The sequence below is a fragment of the Prionailurus bengalensis genome, chromosome D2 (genome assembly GCF_016509475.1).
Source record: "Prionailurus bengalensis isolate Pbe53 chromosome D2, Fcat_Pben_1.1_paternal_pri, whole genome shotgun sequence".
NCBI lineage: Eukaryota > Metazoa > Chordata > Mammalia > Carnivora > Felidae > Prionailurus > Prionailurus bengalensis.
Window position 1 is genome coordinate 49,739,626 of NC_057351.1, and position 23,173 is coordinate 49,762,798.

At 40.8% G+C, this 23,173-nt stretch overlaps 1 long non-coding RNA gene and 1 pseudogene across 1 annotated transcript; both read right to left on the bottom strand.

Annotated features, from left to right (window-relative positions):
• Nucleotides 1–8,462: 8,462 nt before the first annotated feature.
• On the bottom strand, nt 8,463–19,316 carry LOC122493006. Its single transcript, XR_006299800.1, has 4 exons — nt 18,767–19,316; nt 16,371–16,429; nt 8,872–8,959; nt 8,463–8,752 (listed from the first exon to the last, which is right to left on the bottom strand). It is a non-coding gene; the product is annotated as an uncharacterized LOC122493006 (long non-coding RNA).
• Nucleotides 11,796–14,155, bottom strand: LOC122493005 (annotated as a pseudogene).
• Nucleotides 19,317–23,173: the final 3,857 nt, after the last annotated feature.

Here is a 23,173-nt window from a genome sequence, read left to right on the forward strand (position 1 = left end):
ATTCTGAGGATGAAGCAAGTAGGACTTCTCGCTGGAAGTGACCTTCCAACAGGCCAAATGCTGCTCTGTGAGGCAGAAGTAAAGTATACTAGAGACGACAGGCAGCACAGAACAGTTTTAACGAGCATGGTCTCTAGTACTAGGTAACTTGGGTATGAAATCAAGGAGCACCACTTATTTACTGGAGGACGTTGGGCATGGAATTTAATCTCCTGGGACTTCAGCTCGTTTATCCACAGAAATAATAATAGTATATGTCCCAGGGGACGGTTGTGAGAAGTAGATGAATTAATACATGTGAACTGCTTAGAACGGTGCCTTGCGCATCACAGGCTGTAACACAACAGGCTGTTGACTACGATGATTGTAATTTTGCCACCAGTTTTGGAGCCATGAACATAAAGACAGGTGACGCCTTAAAAATTGATTAATAGATTTGAAACATCTAGGAAGAGTAGGAGGTATGAAACAAAGCCTTTTAAAAAATCCTAGATTGGGGTGCCTGGGTGGCTCAGTCGGTTAAGCGTCCGACTTCGGCTCAGGTCATGATCTCACAGTTCGTGGATTCGAGCCCCGCATCGGGCTCTGTGCTGACAGCTCAGAGCCTGGAGCCTGCTTCACATTCTGTGTCTCCCTCTCTCTCTGCCCCTTCCCTGCTCATGCTCTGTTTCTCTCTGTCTCAAAAATAAATACACATTAAAAAAAATTTTTTTAATAAATAAATAAATAAATAAATAAATAAATAAATAAATAAAAAATCCTAGATTGAGTGGAATGGTTGCATAAATCAAGATTTATTGATTTAATTAATATTTTCTGTATGCCAGCAGTGTGATGAGCCCTGGTGCTGGGTGGTAAACTAGACAAACTTCAGAAGGATAAGTAGTTAAAGAAGGTAGGTGTGACCAAATTAGTTCTACTTACCAAAAACAAATTTAGGTGTATTCTCGAGAGAATATTGAGCACTACGAAATAAAGCACAAAGGTATACAGGCAATTATCATTCTGGGCCAAAAACCCATTGGCTATGAAATCTTAGCAGCAGGGACAAAAGAGAAAATGGATAGTGAGTCAGAACACAGAAAAACATGAGGCACTTCACCATGAAAGGATAGAAGGAAGGAGCAGAGTTACATGATGGAGCACAGATGTTTGTAAATCACTAAACGTTTAGCTATTCCTGAAGAAACTGGGGTGCCTGAGTGGCTCGGTTGGTTAAGCGTCCAACTTCAGCTCAAGTCGTGATCTCACAGTTTGTGGGTTCGAGCCCCGCGCCAGGTTCTGTGCTGACAGCTCAGAGCCTGAAGCCTGCTTTGGATTCTGTGTCTCCTTCTCTCTCTGCCCTTCCCCCGCTCATACTCTGTCTGTCTCTCTCAAAAATAAATAAACATTTAAAAAAACTTGGGGCGCCTGGGTGGCTCAGTCAGTTGAGCATCCAACTTCAGCTCAGGTCATGATCTGAAAAACTTAAAAAAACTTAAAAAGGGGCGCCTGGGTGGCGCAGTCGGTTAAGCGTCCGACTTCAGCCAGGTCACGATCTCGCGGTCCTGGAGTTCGAGCCCCGCGTCGGGCTCTGGGCTGATGGCTCAGAGCCTGGAGCCTGCTTCAGATCCTGTCTCCTTCTCTCTCTGCTCTACCCCTGCTCACTATCTGTCTCTCTCTCTCTCTCAAAACAAAATAATAATAAACACTATTTTTTTTAAAAAAGTACAAGCTTGGGGCGCCTGGGTGGCGCAGTCGGTTAAGCGTCCGACTTCAGCCAGTTCACGATCTCGCGGTCGGTGAGTTCGAGCCCTGCGTCAGGCTCTGGGCTGACGGCTCGGAGCCTGGAGCCTGTTTCCGATTCTGTGTCTCCCTCTCTCTCTGCCCCTCCCCCCTTCATGCTCTGTCTCTCTCTGTCGCAAAAATAAATAAACGTTGAAAAAAAAATTAAAAAAAAAACTTAAAAAAAGAGACTATATCCAAAATTGATGAAAATCAAAAGGAGTATATAAAAATGGGAAGAAACTGGGCAACTGAAGAATAATGAAGAAATAAATATTGAAGATACAGTAACTAGAAATTAGATTTGGGTAATGTCAGAGTGCAAAGTGTCTCTACAAATATCAAGTAGAGAATGAGCACATTCTAAGAGGAAGGTGATATTACAAAATGTTAATTTAAACATCTTGGAAATGGTGGTCAGACATCCTTCAATATTTGTGAAGGTATGAAGTCTCTAAAATGAGATTTCCAAAAATGTTTCAGAGATCTCACAGTAGTCTGAATAATGTCCCTAAAGTTCATATCCACCCAGAACCTCAGAATGTGATATATGGAACTAGGGTCTTGGTAGATATAATTAGTTAGGATGAGGTCATGTTAGATTAGGGTGGGCCCTTAATTAGGGGAGGACACAAAGAGGGAAGGCTAGATGATAACAGAAACAGGGATTAGAGTCAGCTGTAAGTCAAGGAATGCCAAGGATTACCAGCAACCACCAGAAGTTAGGAAGAGGTAGGAAGGATTTTCCCCTAGAGGCTTTGGAGAAAGTATGGCCCTGCTGACATCCTGATTTTGTACTTCTAGCCTCCAGAAGTGAGAGAATACATTTCTGTTGTTTTAAGTAACCCAGTTTGTGGTATTCCATTACAACGGCCATGGGAAAATATTACAGGTGCCAAGTAACCAACTGTCCACTTTAAGATCTGATTTCCAGTAGCTTCCATCTCTTGGGTACACAATAACTCACCTGGAAGACTCTGGCTTGAGAACATCACCTCTATTATCCATGGTTCTTCTCCTTGCTCCAACTGGGAGATCACATCTGGTTTGATTGTAAGACACCCTGTCAATGAGAAATGACACAAGACTCACGTCTACACACCTTGTGCTTCATGATGCCTAAGGACTGTCATGCATGATGACATTGCTTATTTCAACCCCAGCAGAGCAGTACCTCTCACTAGAGGTGAAAACACTGACATCCTTCCTGAAGGCCTAAAGCAATTAAGTATTTTTTTTAACCAAACCCTTAGCAATAAAAACAATTCAACTCATGTCAACTATACTCAAATTATATATATAGATATATATAATAAAACAATAAAAATTAAAGGGGTTGCCTGGGTGGCTCGGTTGGTTGAGTATCTGACTCTTGACTTAGGCTCAGGTCATGATCCCAGGGTCGTGGGATCGAGCTCTGCATCAGGTTACCTGCTAAGCATGGAGCCTGCTTAGGATTCTCTCTCCTTCTCTCTCTGTCTCTGTCTCTCTCCTTCTGTCCCCTCCCTCGTGCACACACACACTCTCTCTCTTTCTCTCTCTCAAAAAAAAGTAAAAATAAAAATAAAAACAATTCAAGTCTTTAGAGGTATGACATGTTTCATCAACTCAGAATGGAAATTCATGCTCTAGGAAGTTACTTGGGAAACTCTACTTACCCACTGAAACCAGTTTGCTATAGTTCTCCAGCATCACATCCCTGTACAGAATCTTCCTGAGTCCAGCCACTGCCACTCCACCTGGGTGAAACTGACTGACACATCCTTGAATGATACTAATCCCTGTAAAAACAGTACATTCTGTTTAATCTGAATTAACCACCGAGGAATGTGCAAAATGTTTGCTTCATGCATTGATAGAGCTTATAAAAAAAATCTATTTGATGCATATAATGCACCCTGTTTTCATTTTTAGGGGAGAAATAAATACTGTATTACAAATATCTTGTCACTATACTAATTGCTAGGAGACAGGGAAGGCCTATTGAGCTTTCTATACCTGTATATAGAAACACTCTTGTTGCTGTGAAAAATCAAGATGTGTTTGTTCCTGTTCTCAATAACATTCTGGTAGATATGCAAACACCTTTACAATAAGGTACTACAGGAGCTAGGTTAGAAATGTTCACAAGGTACATAGCGTAGACAGAAAGAGGGAAAAGTCAGTTCCATTCATGTTACTAGGTCGGTGCTATGAGGCTGAAAATCTTTGCAAGAATATGCATTAGCCTCCACATGGTAAAATGCACGAAGTATTTTAAAAGTTAAGTATAGGGGAAAGCAAATAGCATAGTGTTAGATGAACAGGATGAGCAGATATGGTAAGAAAAAAATACTCAACAGGTATTCAGGGGCCAGATATGGAATAATTTTGGACAAGTTCCTATATATCAATGGTTTCCAAATACCCTTTGATCACCACTCCATCATTTCAAGTGATACTATTTGTACTTATGTATATAAGTACATCTAATGACAATCCAAGCATTATTTCTTAATTACTTTCTTAATTTTAGATAAAAATAAAATGCAAATTGTAACATATTTTTCAGAGACCCTGATAGGATAGCTTTGCACACTTCCTGGGATGTCTACCTTCCTTTCTGGAGACCCCCATTCCAGAAAACATGAAACCAGTGAAGAGATGTGAATAAGCCCTGGATGATCCAGATAAATCTGGATTTCAGATTTAACATTCTAGAAAAGGTGGTTCTCGACTCTGATAGCACATTTGAATCACCTTAGAAAATATATAAACCAGGCTCAATAATGCTATTTTTAAAATGGGAAGATGTCAAACTTACAGAAAAGATGCAAATAAAATATGCACAGAGAACACCCATATGCCCAGACTCACTTATTGTTAACATGTGACTCCATTTATCATTTGCATGTATTCTCTTCCTGTCTACATACAAACACAAAAATAAGAAAATACGCACACACAATTTTTTTTTTCTGTGCCATTTTGAAGGTGAAATTATACACATCATGGCTTTTTACTCCTAAATAATTCAGGGTGTATATATAACCATCGCAATTATCAAACTCAGTACATTTAACATTAGCATGGTACTTTTATCTAAGTAACCTTTCTTATGCCAGTTTGGCTAGGTGACCCAATAACCTCTTTTACAGCATATGTTCCTCCTTCCAGTACAGATCTAGCCTAGTGTCCATGCATTTTGTTGTCATGTCTTTTTTAGCTTCCTTTAATCTGGAACATTTCCATATCTTCTATCTTTGGACATAGGCATCTTTGAAAAATATGGTTCTCCACTTTTTTTTTTTTTTTGAAAAAAATAGCACGTTCACTCTTGGTTTGCCTGGTATTTCCTCGTGGTTAGATTTAGATTATGTGATCTAGACTGGGAAGTCCATAGGTGATGTTTCATGTTTCCTTCACAGGTATCCCATCCGTGGCATATGCTGTCATCTGTCCCTCAATGGAAATGCTAATTCTCATCATCCAGGCAATGAGTTGTTTGATCTCTCCACTGTGTAATTACTGCCTTTTTATCTCCCTGAGAACAAATAAGCAGTCTGTAGGGAGATTTTAAGACCGTGTAAATCCCTTAATCCTCATTAGACTGTCTCCTACGTTTAGCATCAGTTGAGGATTCTCGCCTGATGCGATCTCTACTGTGACAGATATAAAATGCTGCTTTTCTAACTCCTACGTTTCCTCCACATTTACCAGTTAGCTCTTAGCATTGTACCATAAGCAAGAAGCCTCTCTTCAGCGCCATTTATTTAAGTATAGACTCATGAATTTCTGTTTTCTTCCAATGGTTTACAATTGATTACTGTACTTAATTATTTTGGTCTTCACATTGTCCCAGATTTGGCCAGTAAAAGCCCCTTCAAGCTGACATGCCAACATGATTACTTTAAGTGCTTCTCTACTTTCTGGCATAAAATGATGTTCCACACTCATCTTATATATACCCTGCCCAGCCCTGGAATCAGCCATTTCTCTAAAGAGCGAGCCCTGGTTCCTTTTAGTGGGGAATGGTATTAGACACTAAGCTCTAGACCATACACGTATGCCATGATATGGTTTTTATTTCTAACTTTCTAATTCGGATTTTCAAACCTGAAAAAAAAAGTTGAAAAACACATAAAATGAACACTTGAATTATCATCACCTAAATCCTTTTTTTGCAGTATTTGCTTTACCTCTTCCCATATATAATTGTATCTTTTGCTGTATTATTTGAAACCTGCAGCTATCATGACAGTTCACTCTTCCATATTTCAGCATATATTTCCTAACAATAAGGCCATGTTCTCATACACCACATTCACACCTAAAGAAACTAAAATTAATTGAATTGTCTAAAACACAATCCTTATTTAAATTTCTCAAGTGCTTCAAAATAGTTCCTCAATCCAGAATTCAATCAATTCTCACACATCCCATTTGGTTCCTATGATTCTTCCATGTTCTCTAACCTAGAATGAGCCTCTCTACCATTTTTGTTTACTTTGATTTTTTTTAAATAATCCAGGCCAGTTGCCTTATAGAATATCCCATTCTCTGGATTTGTCTGATTGTTTATGATCAAATGCAGAGCAACTTCTTATCTTTTGGACAAAAAAACAAGAGATGATATCACATGCCTCTTACTGCAACATATAGGGGACTAAACATCCCATTGTCCTTCTCTTGGTGAAATTTAGTATGATCGTTTGGTTAAAGTGGTGGTCACCAGCTCTCTCCTTTGTAAAGGCATATTTTCCCAGTAACTGGTGAGTAATCCATGGGCAGCAAAGCAATATTTTGAGGCCATATAATTATCCTGTTCACTTTCAACCTTTCAATCAGTGGTTTTAGTATCAATGGATGATTCCTGCCAAATTAATTATTGCCCTAAGGCTTACAAAATGGTGATTTTTTTACTCTCTCTCTTCCATATTTGTTAGTTGGCTTTTTTTTTTTTTTTTAAGTAAAGAAGAGCTTCCCCCTTCCTCTTATGTCTTTTTCTCTCGTCTGTATCATTAGAAACTCATGGACATTTTTTTGGTCACTGTGTAATAATAACCAGTCACTCTTTTTGGTGCTAAGCTACTCCAATTTGGTCAATGATGGGGTTCTGTGTCCTTTTATGAATCCTTTCAGTACATCTTGTTTCTAGCATAAAATTATATTCCAGAATTAATTTATACTTTACATGTTCCAGAGTTAGATTTCTTTCAGTGGAAAAAAGAGTATTTGGAAACCAAGATTTGGCTATTAGGTATGCAACAGATGGGCTAGTGCTTCTAGGCCCTTTCAGAAGCCAGAGCAAAAAAATATTCATTTTTTAAAATATCATGAGTGGATATCGATTCCTCCAATTCATATCCAACAACATTTTCCCATTCAATATCTGTAATTCCCTTCTAATATAACCTGGTTTCTAAGCACTTCAATATATTTACCCATTGAACTGATACAAAGTAGTTTTAGAAATTATAGTACCAATCCAGTACCAATAACAGATCTACTAAGTTAAAGATTTCTTTGCAGTTCTTAACTTTTTATTTTTAAATAATTTTAGACTCCGTGAAAAGTTGTATATATTGTAGAGTTCTTGCATACCCTTCACCCAGTTTTCCCAATGTTAAGATCTTAATTAACATATATATTTACTAAAATTAAGAAATTAATCTTGGTGTGTTATTAACCCTCCCCTGCTTGTGCATGCTCTCTCTCTCTCGCTCGCTCTCTCTCTCTCTCAAAATAAAAAAATAAACTTAAAAAAAGTATTTAAAGGGTTGACATGTATATCTCTCCCCAACCCCATGTCACTACAAATGGCTATGGTGTGGTGCATTAACACTACAGACATTAGAAAACACGACAAACCAGGGGGTGGGATTCTCCTAAGAGAACTAGTTGTTAAACATTTACCTGCACACCACTGACAGTATCCTGAACACATAAAATATTGCCTAGCTAAAAGCAATGCTCAGTTGACAGCTAAAGAACTAAGGGATAACACTGACTTCCAGCAGAAGTACAAAATGATACAACCACTGTTCAGGGCAATTTTGTAGTATCTGTGAAAATTATGAGATGGCCTAATTTGGACCTAAGACCCAGTTATCCTAAACTTTTTTTTTTTCAACGTTTATTTATTTTTGGAAGAGAGAGAGACAGAGCATGAACGGGGGAGGGGCAGAGAGAAAGGGAGACACAGAATTGGAAACAGGCTCCAGGCTCTGAGCCATCAGCCCAGAGCCCAACGCGGGGCTCGAACTCACGGACCGCGAGATCGTGACCTGGCTGAAGTCGGACGCCCAACCGACTGCGCCACCCAGGCGCCCCAGACCCAGTTATTCTAATTCTAGAAAATTTTTCCTTAAGTTTCACACATACAAAATTACATTTACATAAGGTTATTCAATGAAACATTGCTAGTATCAGCAAAAAACTATACATACATATCCTTCAACAGCAAACTGGTTAAATAATCAATGATAGAGGCACCTGGGTGGCTCAGTCAGTTGAGTGCCCAACTCTTGATTTTGGCTCAGGTCATGATCTCATGGTTCATGGGATCAAGCCCCATGTCAGGCTCTGTGTTAGCAATGCAGAGTGTGCTCGGGATTCTCTCTCTCCCACTCTCTCTGCCTCTCCTTGCTCGTACACACTCTCTCTCTCTTTGTCTCTCTCTCTCTCATTCAATCAAAATAAATCAATAATTGTTTAATTAAAAAAATCGATGACAAATACATACAGTGGAAACCATGCAGCTATACACGATGAAAAGCAAAAGTAATAAGAAGCAGAGTCAGGACTTCCAAAAATTCCTCCATAAACTAAATAAGAAAACTAGCAAAAATTCTAAGAATCAGCTTTTTTTAAAGTTTGAAACTAACCAAAGTCTTGCATAAATCCAGGGAGCATTCATTCAATAAGCACTGCTGGTTTGAGGTTTGTGAGGTTTGTGGCATTTTAACTTGCTCCATTTGCATCCTTTACCATCCAGCTCCACGGGAGGCTTAAAAACAAACAGCTTGTAATCACAGTGAAAAGCAGCAACCAGGCAGCCCCCAGAGAGAGCAGAAGAGGGATAGAGCTCTTTCAAAGCCTCATCCCCAGAGAACTGTCATTATTTACCTGTCTGATGGTTCCTTGGAAGACTCTACTGTCTTTAAGCTAGCTTGGAGCTTCCACAGTACAAACAGCCTTTTCCCCAGGGGACGTGCTTGGAAAAGAATTAGAGGAAAGTTATTAACTTCGCAGCCACCTGAGGTGGTGAATAACAGTTGGAGCAAGCAAGAGGCTAATTTAAAAGCTAAAAAAGGAAAATCTCATAATGCCCATAGGAACTTTGAAAGCTTCAACATATTCCTAGGAATCTAGAAAGCCACATACATGCCCAGGGACATGCACCTGCTCAGGAAAGACCTAAGAAGACCCTAAGCTCTTATTCTCAGCTGACCTTGAAGCTCTGTACATGCAGAAGTAAAGACTAAGGCAGAGTTGTCAACAGCACATCTGAGTGTTGAAGGTGTGTGCCACCAATGCACAGAGAGCACCTAGGCACAGACCAGGAGACTTATTAACTCCAAGCATTTGAGGAAATCTGGTAAATCATTAGCTGACTAGCCTACTGAGTAGAGATTTCAGTGGCCACACCACATGATAAAGAATACAGACTTTACGCAATCAGTTTAGAAAACTCACTAAACAACATAACAATGACAGCGATAACAACAAACACTGGTGAGGGGAGACTCTGAAAGCTGCCAAGTAATATTATTTAAAATGTCTAATTTTCAACAAAAATTATGAGACAAGCAAAGAAACAAGGAATAGTATCTGACACAATGAAGGAAAAAAACAATTGATACAAATTGTCCCTAAGGAAGTGCAGATACTAGACTTGCTAGACAAAAGACTTTAAATCAGCCATTTTAAGTATGTTCAAACAACTAAAGGGTAACCACATCTAAAGAACTAAAGGAAAGTAATAGAACAATGTCTTACCATGTAGACAATATCAATAAAGAGATAAAAATTATTTAAAAAAAACAAAAAGATATTCTAGAGTTGAAAAGTACAATAACCAGAAATTAGAAATTCATTAGAAGGACACAAGATTTGATGTGGCAGAAGAAATAATGAACAAACTTCATTGAAGACAGAACAGGTCAACTGAATTTATCCAGTCTGAAGAACAGAAAGAAAACAATGAAAAATGTTGAACAGAGCCTCAGAGACCTGTGGGACATCAAGTATTCAAACATAGGCATAATGCATATGCATATGCATAATGCATTAAAAATTAAAAATAGAACTACCCTATGATCCTGCAATTGCACTATTAGGTATTTACCCAAAGGATACAAAAATACAGATTCAAAGGGGTACATGCACCCTGATGTTTATAGCAGCATTAATCAACAATAGCCAAACTATGGAGAGAGCCCAATTGTCCGTAGACTGATGAATGAATAAAAAAGAGGTGGTGTGTGTATGTATGTGTGTGTATATATATATATATATATATATATATATATATATATGTAATGGAATATTACTTAGCCTTCAAAAAAAGAAATTTTGCCATTTGCAACAACACAGATGGAGCCAGAATGCATTATGCTAAGCAAAATAAGTCGACCAGAGAAAAACAAATACCATATAACTTCACTCATATGTGGAATTTAAGAAACAAAACAGATGAATGTATGGGAAGAGAGAGAAAAAGAGAAGAAAGGGGAACAAACCACAAGAGACTCTTAACAATAGAGAACAAACTCAGGGTTGATGGAGAGAGGGGGGTGGGAAATGGGCTACATGGGGGATGGGTATTAAGAAAGGCACTTGTTGTGATAAGCACTGGATGTTGTTATATAAGTGATGAATCACTGAATTCTACTTCTGAAGCCAATAATGCACTGTATATTAACTAACTAAAATATAAACAATTTAAAAAATGGTTAAATGAAGAAAATATATATGCATAATGGGAGACCCAGAAAGAGAAAAGAGGAAGGGACAGAAACAATAGCTGAAGAAATAATGGCCAACATCTTCCCAAATTTGACATAAGGTATGAATCTATACACCCACAAAGCTAAACAAACTACAAATAAAAGTTAAAAGAAATCAATTAACCACACACATCATAATCTGTTAAAGGTGAGAGACAGAATCTTGAAAGCAGCAAGACGAAAACAACTCATTGTGTACAATGGATCTTCAATAAGATTAACAGCTAGTTTTGCTTCAGAAATCACAGAGGCAAGAATGCAGTAGGAAGAAAAAGACTATCAACCTAAACTATCCTTGAAAAATGGAGGAGAGGGAAGCCTGGGTGGCTCAGTCGGTTAAGCACCTGACTTTGGCTCAGGTCATGATCTTGTGGTTCGTTAGTTCAAGCCCCACGTTGGGCTCTGTGCTGACAGCTCAGAGCCTGGAGCCTGCTTCAGATTCTGTGTCTCCCTCTCTGCCCCTCCACTGCTCACCCTCTGTCTCTCTCTCTCTCAAAAATAAATGAACATTAAGAAAGAAAGAAAGAAAGAAAGAAAGAAAGAAAGAAAGAAAGAAAGAAAGAAAAATGGAGGAAATTTTAAAAATCCCCAGATAAACAAAAACTGAGAGAATTCATTGCCACCATCTCTGCCTCACAAAAGGTACTAAAAGGAGTTCGTCCGGCTGAAATAAAAGGACATTAGACAGCATCACAAATCCACATGAAGAAACAAAGAGCACTGGTAAAGGTAATACTATGTGAGTAAAAAATAGCATAAATGAATGTATTCTGTAATTCTTTGTGTCTCCTACCTGATTTTTTTTTAAATTTTTTTTTCAACGTCTGTTTATTTTTGGGACAGAGAGAGACAGAGCATGAATGGGGGAGGGGCAGAGAGAGAGGGAGACACAGAATTGGAAACAGGCTCCAGGCTCTGAGCCATCAGCCCAGAGCCTGACGCGGGGCTCGAACTCACGGACCGCGAGATCGTGACCTGGCTGAAGTCGGACGCTTAACCGACTGCGCCACCCAGGCGCCCCTCCTACCTGATTTAAAAGACACTTTGCAAAGAAAAAAAATATAAATCTGTGTTGATGGCACACAATCCGTGAAGATCTACAGGACAATAAAAGCACAAAGGAGGGGTAAAGGGATGAATAGAGCTATATAGGAATAGAGCTATATAGCATATTAAGTGTTTATATGCTATTGAAATTAAGTTGATATTAATCCAAATTTGATTTTTTTAATAGGTGAAATGTACTGTAAATCATTGTTTACTTTCCTGGTTAAAGAAAAAAAAAACCTTATAGTCAATTCTCCACTCACAAGTAGAAGAGGAATAGAAAAAACTCGATTGTTTTTAATCTGGCGTTTATGTGTACCTTTCATTTCACACGTACAGTTAACTGGGTATTACTACCCACCACCAGCAGAATAGATACAAGTAAAACCAAATATCAGAAAGGAAAAAGTATTAACAAAAGGAAGCTCAAAAAGATGTCTTCAGGAGAGTGGCCAGGCTAGTCAGTAGGAGCAGACCGTGTGCAGTAAGGCTCTGCTCCTCTTCTCCTCCAACTCCTACAGCAGCTCATCAGTCCCATTCTCTATATCCTCCGTGTGCTGAATGCAATGGCACAACTCACAGATAAGGAATGCGTCCAGGGTGGCCTCTTTATGGTTGTCCTGGATGTCCACATTGGTTACATGCACTGGCTGGCAGGTGTCTTGCTCTTTGGAATTCAGATCTTCCACCACCTGATTGTACACTCTCTCTTCACAGGTGAGAATCAGATCAAACAGTCTCTGCAGCTCTGAAACCTTTCTGGCCAGGGCTTGATCCTCTTATTTCTATCCAACAGATGTAAAATGCCATTCTGCATATAGAGTTCTTTGTCCTTCCTAAGGAGATTGTGGTACATCTGGTCATATGTAGTTTTGAAATTGTAAACTTTTGGCTTGTCAAGTGCCGGTCCTGGGAGCTTAACATGAGTTCCTGTTCCAAAGGACCAGAAGCTGAATCTCCGTTTGCTGAGAATGTCATGCATCTCCATGCTCCGGTTCTGGTTGCTCGAGCACACCACTGCCACAGACAGCAGGAACGATGGCATACTGGTGACTACACTGACCACAACACACCCACTCAGGGACTCCCACCCAGCCATGGCACTTCTGTGCAAGCCAATCCAAACCTGACTGTTAAAAACTAAGATGTTAATTGTAAATCCCAGGGCAACCATCAAGAAAATAACTAAACATAGCAAAAGAAATGACAAGGGAATTAAAATGGTACACTAAAAGATATCTATTGAACAGAAAAGAAGGCAGTAATGGAGGAATAGAGGAACCAAAAAGCTGTAGACCACAAATAAGAAAACAACAGACCTAATCCTGCTCTATCAGGAATTACACTAAATGTAAATTGCTTAAACATTCTAATTAAAGGGCATAGTGGATATCATACTGGATAAAAAAACAAACAAAAACGTGATAAATAGTGTCTGAAAGAGACTCACTAATAAATAATGTCTGAAAGAGACTCACTTGAGATCCAAAGACATAAACAGAAAAAAGGATGGACAAAGGTACACCATGATGAATGAGAAAGACAGTCTCACGTGTACGGTCTTTCAACCCCCACTCAGCTACATAAGAATGAGCCTTGGGTCTGGAACCTTCCTTAACAAGAGATAAAGAGACCACACAGCCTATATAAGCCATTCACCTTGTCAGAATATCTTTTATTTAATTGCTCCTCTGTTCTGATTAAGCATATACTAAATGCCCCTCTGGCACAACCTCAGCTTTCAGTATTCTGGATTCGACAGTAGTAGGGTTGGACTCCTGCTGTGGCATAAGAGGTGTGTGCATAGGCCAACTGCCCTGCATCAGATGCTGGGGGCACCCACTAGCCTTGGGGGTCCAATCGCATATTATCAGAACTGATCTTGCTTTACCTCTTAAGTGTATAAAAGCACTGTTCCATCCAATGCTTGACTCCATTGTGTCTTCCTTGGTAACTCTGAAACCAAGATGCAGTGGCAGGAGTATTTAAATTTTTATTCCTGTACGCTGGCATAATGATGATGTTTGCTATCTCCATCATGGTCAGTCTTGGCATTGGCAACTTGCGAGCGGCATTCTGCTCGACGCAGTCACCAAAAGACAGCTGGGAAGGCTATATTAATATCAGGTAAAAGATAGTTTAAGACAAAAATTGTTACTTTGAAGAAAACACATGGTTAAATCTTTAAGATTTTGGATTAGGCAATGGTTTCATAGATACGACAAAGCATGAGCAACTAAAGAAAAGATAAATTGGACATCAACAAAATCATTAAATTTTAAGCCTCAAAAAACATTACCAAGAAGGTGAAAAGACAATCCAAAGAATGGGAGAAAATATCTGTAAATTATATATCTGACAACAGTCTATATCCAGTATATAAAGAACTCTCAGAATGATAAAAATTAAACTAATTAAGGGGCGCCTAAGTGGCTCATTCGGTTAAGTGTCCAACTCTTGATTTTGGCTCAGGTCATGATCTCACACTTTGTGAGATCGAGCCCCGCGCCCAACTCCGCACTGACAGCATGGAGCCTGCTTAGGATTCTCTCTGTCCTTCTCTTTCTGCCCCTCCCCTGTTCACGCTTTCTCTCGCTCTCAAAATAAATAAAAAATTTTTAAACGTGTCCAAAATGGAACCAAGAAGTTCAATCTAAATAGTAATCAAATCTATCCTTAAGGCAGATAGAAAAACCGCTAAGCATCATGGACATTCAAAACTTAGGCTGTAGGAAGAAACTTCTTTAATGGGATAATTGGTGTGTACCGAAAACCCACGAAGACCATTCCAGCGTTGGCTAACACTTCTTGAGTTATCTTTGAAAAATCAGGCACAAGGTAAGGATGCCAGGTTTCATGAAGCAAGACTGAAAAAGGTGTAAGAAAGAACATGATGAATCTAAAGAAGAATGAATTAAGGACTAATGCAATGAATTAGAATGTCCAGCAACAGATGTGTGCAGACACGGTAATATACTGGATAGATGTGCCATTATAATTCATTGAGAAAAACATTAATAAAGAATTGGTGCTTTATGTGTTAAAAGATAAAACTAGATTCCCTCCTCGTATTATCTACAATAACAATTCCCAGATTGACTCGAGGCTTAAATATTTTTAATAGTACTAATATTAATTAAGCAAAAATTTTTAAATATCCTTATCTTAAGTTAGGGAAGAATTTTAAAATTCAAAAAGAAAACAGAAAAGTTAAAAAGACTGGCCTATGGAAAAATATAAAACTCTAATAAGGCCAGAGGCACTCTAGAGGTAAAGGTCAAGGGACAGACTTGGAGAAAACATTCACAACAAATGTAACAGACAAAGAATTATTGTCCAAAATACATAAAGTATTCTTTAAAATTAATACATAAGAGATGATTAAAAATGAAATCATTCACAAAAGCAATGAAAAGCCAATAGATATATGATGTACAAGATCATCAGCAATCTCAGAAATGCAAATAAAATGGTGAGTTTTTCTCAGAAGTTAGATTGACAATAAATCTAAAGTCTGACAATGCCAGGAACAGGCAAGTAAGTAGCGGTTAAGTACAGTCACAAATACTACAGTGCTACAGTCTAGGTGGGGGAAATATTTATGCAGAGCCATTTAAAGGGCATGTCAACCATTCAGCTGTCTTCCAGATATTCTACACCGCTGGACCAAACAAGACCATTAGAAAATTGTGTCCTCGGGGCGCCTGGGTGGCTTGGTCGGTTAAGGGTCCGACTTCGGCTCAGGTCATGATCTCACAGTCCGTGAGTTCGAGCCCCGCGTCGGGCTCTGTGCTGACAGCTCAGAGCCTGGGGCCTGTTTCGGATTCTGTGTCTCCCTCTCTCTCTGACCCTCTCCCGTTCATGCTCTGTCTCCCTCTGTCTCGAAAATAAATAAACGTTAAAAAAATTTTTTTTTAATTAAAAAAAAAAATTGTGTCCTCAAACTCTGTTATGAACTGAACGCTTGTGTCCCCCCACCAAACTTCACATGTTGAAGCCCTAATCCCCAGTGTGATTTTAGTTGGTGATGGGACCTTTTGGAGGTAATTGGGTCATTAGTATGGAGCCCTGATGACATTAGTGCCCTTAGAAGAAACTACACGAGAGAGCTGGCCCTCTATTCTCTCTCCACCATGTGAAGATACAATGAGAAGAGGGCCATGGGCAAACTGGATGAGGGTCCTCAGTAAAGAATCAAATGTGTTGGCACCTTGATCTTGGACTTCCCAGACTCCAGAATATGAGAAATAAGTGCTTGTTGCTGAACCCCCAGTCTCTGATAATTTCTTACCGCAGTGCCAGTGTGTTAGTGCCCTAAGAGACTCATTTTTCTGGTTCTCCTTTGCTGTCAGAAAGATCAGAACGGCAAACTTGCTGTTCAACTTTGATAATTCTGGGACTTTACAGGACCAGCCTATATCTATATGCTGACTGCTCAACTCTTGACCTGATAGTCTACAGTTAATCTGATGTTGATTTTCATCTATTTCTGTTTTTCTATTTTAATTTCTGTTCCCTTACACACCTCACAAAATCCACTGCAAAACAAAGCAGGAATAAACAGCTTACCTGTGATTCAGTCATTTCCTGCTGCTCTTGGAAAACTGAAGAGAACTGCAAAGGTACAGCTGGGAAAGAAGGAAAGAAAATGAGGTCCTATGCAACCGGGTGAGCCGAGCAGAATTATCTGCCTAGCAAGCTTCACACAGCAGCTACATACAAAGTCCCCGTGGGCCATGCGCTTCAACCCTAAGGGCAGAGCAGAGCTGATGGAGAAGCACCCATTGTCTATGCAGACTCTGACCTGTCACAGCTCAGAATGCGATTTTTCATTAGGTGAATATAAACATTTCCTACTAACTTCCTGCTAAAAAGAATTTACCTTCCCCTCTATAGTGACTAAAATAAATAAATAGTAACAACCAAGGACTAATCAAACAAAGAACAACACAGGAAGACATTGCCTTTATTTCTCTGCATTCCTAGGGAAAGTGTCTGGCCCTTGAGTTACAAAATCCTCATCAGCATCCCCCTGGAAAGTGCAGGGGTACTTTGTTTATTCTAACTTGGTTATGGTTTCTCAAAAGGATCTTTTCATTAGAAATTTGAGGGGCGCCTGGGTGGCTCAGTGGGTAAAGCATCCAACTTGGGCTCAGGTACATGATTTTGTCATTGGGGGGGTTCAAGCCCTGCGTTGGGATCTGTGCTAAGTTCGGAGCCTGGAGCCTGCTTTGGATTCTGTCCCTCTTTCTCTCTCTGCCCTTCCTTCACTTGTGCTCTGTCTCTTTGTCTCTCTCTCTCTCTCAAAAATAAACATTAAAAAAAATTGATGTGACATCATTGTTAAGGATAGACAGCAAGGAGTTCCCTGGGCATGCCACTAATAAATTATGTTACTCTAGACAAGTCACTCCCTTATCTTCTAGGCCCTTTTTTTTCCACCTCTTAAATACAGACAAAATTTTAAAATCTTCAAACTCTTTATACATTAGTTATTTGATTTTTTACTATCAGAACAGAATGATGCACCCTCTAGGTTGTAGAGCAAGTGCAGTGAAGGGAGTATGGCTGATGAGGGTGAACAAGGTCAATTTCTCCTGTGGCTGGTGATTCCTTTCCCTGAACTGTGTCCTCACAAACTTCCTGTGAGTTACCCTCTGCTGTGCTGCCTACCCTTTGCTCATGTTGCCAGCTTTATTTCAATTCTTAAAGCTGATCAGTGGACAGCCTGCAATGATTTCTGGATATGGTGACATCACCCAAGCATTGCTCATTCTGTAGAAGGACCAAGAATTACTTCTGTCCTGGCAGTCTGAGGATATAGTCTTTCCTGGGCCTCTTCTGTTTCTGTTTCGAGCCTCTGGTGAGAGGTCTTAGATCAAGGGGTGATTTTCCAGGTGGGGTTCCTGGGTGATAAGGTTTTGGGGGTGATCCAGAGTTGACGGCCAAGAGAGAATTCTTGAAGACATCTTTGGTGCAAAAAGGTGATTTTATTAAAGCATGGAGATAGGACCCATTGGCAGAAAGAGCTGCCCTGGGACCATAAAGTGACACTGGTTACATACTTGGGAGTTAGGGGAGGTAAAATCAAGGGGAAGTTTCCAATGAGATTTTCATATGCTAAAGAAGACAGTAGGAAGTTCCTGGAGAAACATTTTACTCTGCCAGCCTCAAGTATTTGTCAGTGGGCTGCAGGTTATAAGGAAATTCAATTTTATCTGCCATTTCCTTCTGCCTTTGTTTCCCACATCTCACCTCAAGAGCTGTTTTGCTCCAGGAGCCCCTGGGTGGCTCTGTTGGTTAAGCCTCCACGTTTGTGGGTTTGAGCCCCACATGGGGCTCACTGTTGTCGGTGTGGAGCCTGCTTTGGATTCTCTGTCCCCCTCTCTCTCTGCCCACCCCGTGGCGTGCTCGCTTTCTCTCTCTCAAAAATAAATAAACATTTCTTAAAAATTTTAAAAAGTACAAGAGCTGTTTTGCTCCAAAAGAGATGGGACCTGGGCAGTGGGGACAAATTAAATTTAGTTGGAACTTTCAAACAGGGCTCCCAACCTGACTCTAATACATACTTTCCCCAAGAATCAAGAGCTTTGGCCATCAACAAACTCAAATGAAGTTCTCCAAAGACAAAAGCTAGACAGGACAGACCGGACCCAGAAATTGTGCTACCTGACGCAGGCGCTCAGAAGAATAAGAAGAATAATCAAATATCCCAGAAACCCAAGGCCAAGACATTATGCAGTCCCCATATACCTGATAATTATTTTCCTGATACTACAGTATCAGACATTATCAGTGCTGTGAATAACAATGCTGGGTTTTAGGCAAGGCAGTTTATTAGAAGGAACATGAGACGTGCAGAAAAATGGATTGAAAACTAGATTCCCACCGCTGCTGTGTGGTCTTGGCACTTCACCTCTGAGCCTGGTTTACTGTTCTCTTAACATGGAGACAGTTAAGCTTACCTCAAATATGGCCGTGAGAGCCTTTGATGGCGAAAACCTATGTATATCTAGCATAGACATTAGCAGCGCAGAACAATCGCGTGGGTCAGGTATAAAAACATTCTCATTCTGCAGAAAACTGAAAGTCTTTGCCAGGATTGCTCAGTAACTAGAACCGAGCTCCGCCCGCGGCTGCCCGCGCCCCGGCTGCAGCAGCCGCCTTTGCGCACGGACGCGCGCAACCTCCCAGGACGCGCGCCCCCGCGCCTCCGCCTCCCCACGTCCCCACGTCCCCGCGCGAAGCCGGCCCTTTCCGCTGAGAGAGGAGCCCTGGCCCGGTCGTCCCTCCTCCAGGATGAGGCTGCCCCGACCCGCCCTTGGGGGGGCTCAAGTGCCAGAGGTCCCGCCGTGGGGTCCCCACACAACCCCAGACCCGCCGGCTCCCGAGCACTGCGGACGCTCGTCTGCCTTCGGCCAACCCCAAACTCCCCTGTCCTGTCGCACTGGACCCTAGGGAGCGCAAAGACTCGGTGATCCGAGAAGCGCCACCCAGGAGAAGGTGTACCCTGGGGGAAAGATTTACAGACCCGGAGGCAGTGAGCACGCGCAGAGTCAGCCCGGAAAGCCAACACCAGAGTGAAAACTACATTTCCCATAAGTCTTTGCTCCCGCACTTTTGAGGGTGTTTACCAAACTCCCCCCTTGCCGCCTGCTCTTTTTGGTTTGAATCCAGCTTTACTCCGGGAGTCCCAAGACATTTTATTCAAAGAACACAATAAAAGCTTGTGCCTCAGGTGATGCCTCCTTCTCTCTCTCTCTCTGCAGCCTGTCTTGACCTTCCCACTTGGGTCCAGGGCCTTGAGTAACATACATGTCTATTCCAATTTCTTTTGTAGTCTTTTGTTAAACTGCAAAGAACCACCTTTTCCCATATTACTTAAATAAAACTCGCCATAGACCCATTTACCTGCTACAAAAGCAGACACACAACCTAAAATTCCCATTCTATGTCTCATAAATGATCAGCTGAACAATTTGTCTCCATGACTAATCAGAACAAAATACCTGCAAATTTAACTTAATTTCTATTCTCCCCCACACCATCCTGAAATTTGACTTCCTACTAAGGTTTAACAAGTATAGGAATGCCAAACAATCCCTCTCAAAACTTGGCTGACAATAAGGAAAGTTGTTTCCTGATCTTGCCACCTACTCCCTGCTCCTGACATCCAGTTCTTTCTAGCCTTGTTTACACCTCCATTAAAAGAATGAGTTTCCCTCTTTAGTTTTCATTTCTCTGCTACCAGTGGGAGTCTGCATTGTGTGAATGGAGATGTGGGTTCTTGGATTACCCAGGAAAGATTTACCTGAGGATCAGCACTCCAATGAAGACAGGAAAGTAGCAAACCCAAAGCAGTTTAAGGACAGTACACTCTCAAAAAGGGAGGAGACTGGGCAGCCCCTGAAGTGGCAACCCCAGGGGGATTAAGGGTATCTTTTCTTTTTGTGTTTGCAGAGGTTATGGGTCATAGTTAGGGCAGTCTCTGACAGAAGTTGTGTCTATTCGTCTAAGGGACTCCTGCCAGTTGGGAGGCAGAGTTTTGGACCCTATAAGGTTCTTGCAGGAACTATCCTGGCCATCTTCCCCCATTTGGGTAGGGGTGGGTTGAAACCACAATGTAAATATATGATAATGAAACCATAGGTTACCCTGGGGCAGAGGTTGAGGGTGACTCTTAGTTCTTCAGTCCTGGGGTGTTAGAATCCCTAAAGCCAGGATGTTAAAAGCCACAAGTCAGGATGTTGTGCCCTCAGTCTTCTAATGTGTCATCTATTTATCCCTACCTTTGTCTCCAGCTCTAACTGCCTACTCTATGAACTCTTTCCTATTTGTAAATACACACACACACACACACACACACACACACACGTATATGTGTGTGTGTGTGATTTGTGTACTTACACACAAATTTGTGACTACTCTTTCAGACATTTGCAGATCTTCAGAGCTGCTTCCCTATTGCCATCATCACCCTCTTCCATTGCAGTAATCACCCTCCCTTACTGCAATAGGTTTTTTTTTTCTTTTTCACTTAATACATTTTATTTTTAGAGCACTTTTAGGCTTGTAGAAAAAATGCACAGGAAGTACAGAGTTCTAATATACCTGCTTCCTCCACACCCTCATCCCTCCTACAGTTTCCTTATTATTAACATTATGGAACCCAAGTTTGGCTGCCAGTCCCTAGAAAGGCCATTACTCAAGAGACAAGTTTTGGGGGCACCAGGGTGGCTCAGTCAGTTGAGCCCAACTCTTGATTTTGGCTCAGGTCACGATCCCAGGATCGTGGGATCAAGCCCCACATTTGGGCTCCACACCCAGCTTGGAGCCTGCTTAAGATTCTCTCTCTCTCAATCCCTCTGCCCCTCTCCCCTGCTTGTGTGCTCTCTCCCTCTAAAAGAAAAAAAAAGAAAGAAAGAAAGAAAAAGAGATGAGTTTTTGATTGGAAAGGAATTTGAGAATAAAAGATTCAGGAGACCAGCAACCCCGGGAGAAGGTACTCTGAGGTTTCTGCCTGGCTCAGGGGTTTTTAAAGGGGTTTAGGGTAGTTAATCAGCAAAGGGAGTGTAGCGGCCTGCAACATTTCTTGATTATGTGCAGATTCCATGATGTCAGCTACAAAAGTTATCCTAGTACTTGGGGGTTGTGTGAGGGAGTCTGGTTCTTGTTTTATTATGTACAGGAGTACTCTGTTCTTTCTGCAAAGGAAGGCAATGTCTATGGATACACAAAGGGAAGTCAGTAAAATCATTTGTGTGACCAAAAAAGGAAAACATTTTACTAAAAAAATTGCTGGGCTAATCCTAAAGCTGAGTCAGCCTCAGACAGACTTGCTGGCTTTTTGGGCCTGGGAAAAGTTCTGGTTCTTCATTCGTCAAGGACAGTGGTCTGCAAATCTCAAAGAAAATTAGTTCTGTTGAAGATCAAGGGATTTAGGTCAGCAAGTAAGGAGAGTTAACCTGAAGCAAGTTAATCCTTAAGACCTGCTGGAGTGCTGTTACACTAACATCTTGCATTTGTGTGGTATATTAGCTCCAGTTGATGAACCAATCAATATCGATACATTATTCCTAAAGTCCATAGTTTCCAGTACAGTTCATTCTTTGTATTGTACATAACATCAAGTATCTACCATTACACTATCATAAGAAGAGTTTCACTGCCCAAAAATGCCCTGTGCTCCACCTCAACCACGCCCCCTAAACCTCTGGCAAGGACTGACCTTTTAATTATTTCTATAGTTTGGCCTTCTCCAGAATGTCATATAGTTTGAATTATACCATGTGTAGCCCTTTCAGAGGCTTCTTTCATGTAGCAATACGCACTTAATGTTCCTTTGGGTCTTTGTAGCTTGATAGACCATTTAACTGCTGAATAATACTCCATTGTATGGAGGTACCACAGTTTATTCATCCCTTCACCTGCTGAAAAACATCCAATTTTGCTTCCAATTTTGGCACCATAGAGGGTACCTGATCCCTGAGAGGGAATGGGTATGATCTAGCTCTGTACCTTTGCTTCTCTGAGTCTATTCTGTTCCCAGATGGTATTTGCCTGGAAATGTAAGGACCTAGATCTCACCTACAGGCCATTGAACAGTTGATGACCTTCAGGAGCTACGACTACCAAGACACCTGAAACAAACTCATGCTCGAGTGGACATTAAGGACATATACCAAATACTGGGCCCTATTATCTAATAGGCCCTATTATATATATTATATATTCCTATTTCTAGAATACCAAGTTGGTTGTCAGCCGGCACTTTCACAGACACATATTCCCTCTTACCTGCTTCTGCAGGATTACTGTGACTTGACATACAGATCTGGTTTGGTGGTCCCAGGCCAGGGCCTTCTGGAAACTTTAGTATGTGCTGCCAGCATCACTGCACATTGCACGAGTCGCTTCAAACCTTCAACCTCCCTTAGCAGAGAATATTCCTTTGGGAGTATTCTGTAAATAGAGAGCCAGCAGGACTATGATTCTGCCAAATGCTTCAGCCAAAAGATCAAGAGTTAATTGAAGAAGGGTTTTTTCTGTACCTAGGGCAACCAACATATACTGCATTTGAATAAATGCTTATGAATCTGTCTCTCCGCCTAGATAGCAAGTCACTTGAGAAGAGGAAATATGTCATACACAGGTACCAAAACAGCAGCATGCATATAACTAATGATCGTCCGTGGCTTGCTGATTTTTTAAAAAATAAGGAGCTAATGGCAATGAAGGCTACCTCCGACAAGCCAGCAACATGTTTGAACTGCAGGCTCCCTAAACATCTGAGGGCTTCACAGAGCTATGACAATGACATGAGTAGTGGAACTAATGCTTTTCAGCCCAATGTAGAATTCTAAACTTCAATT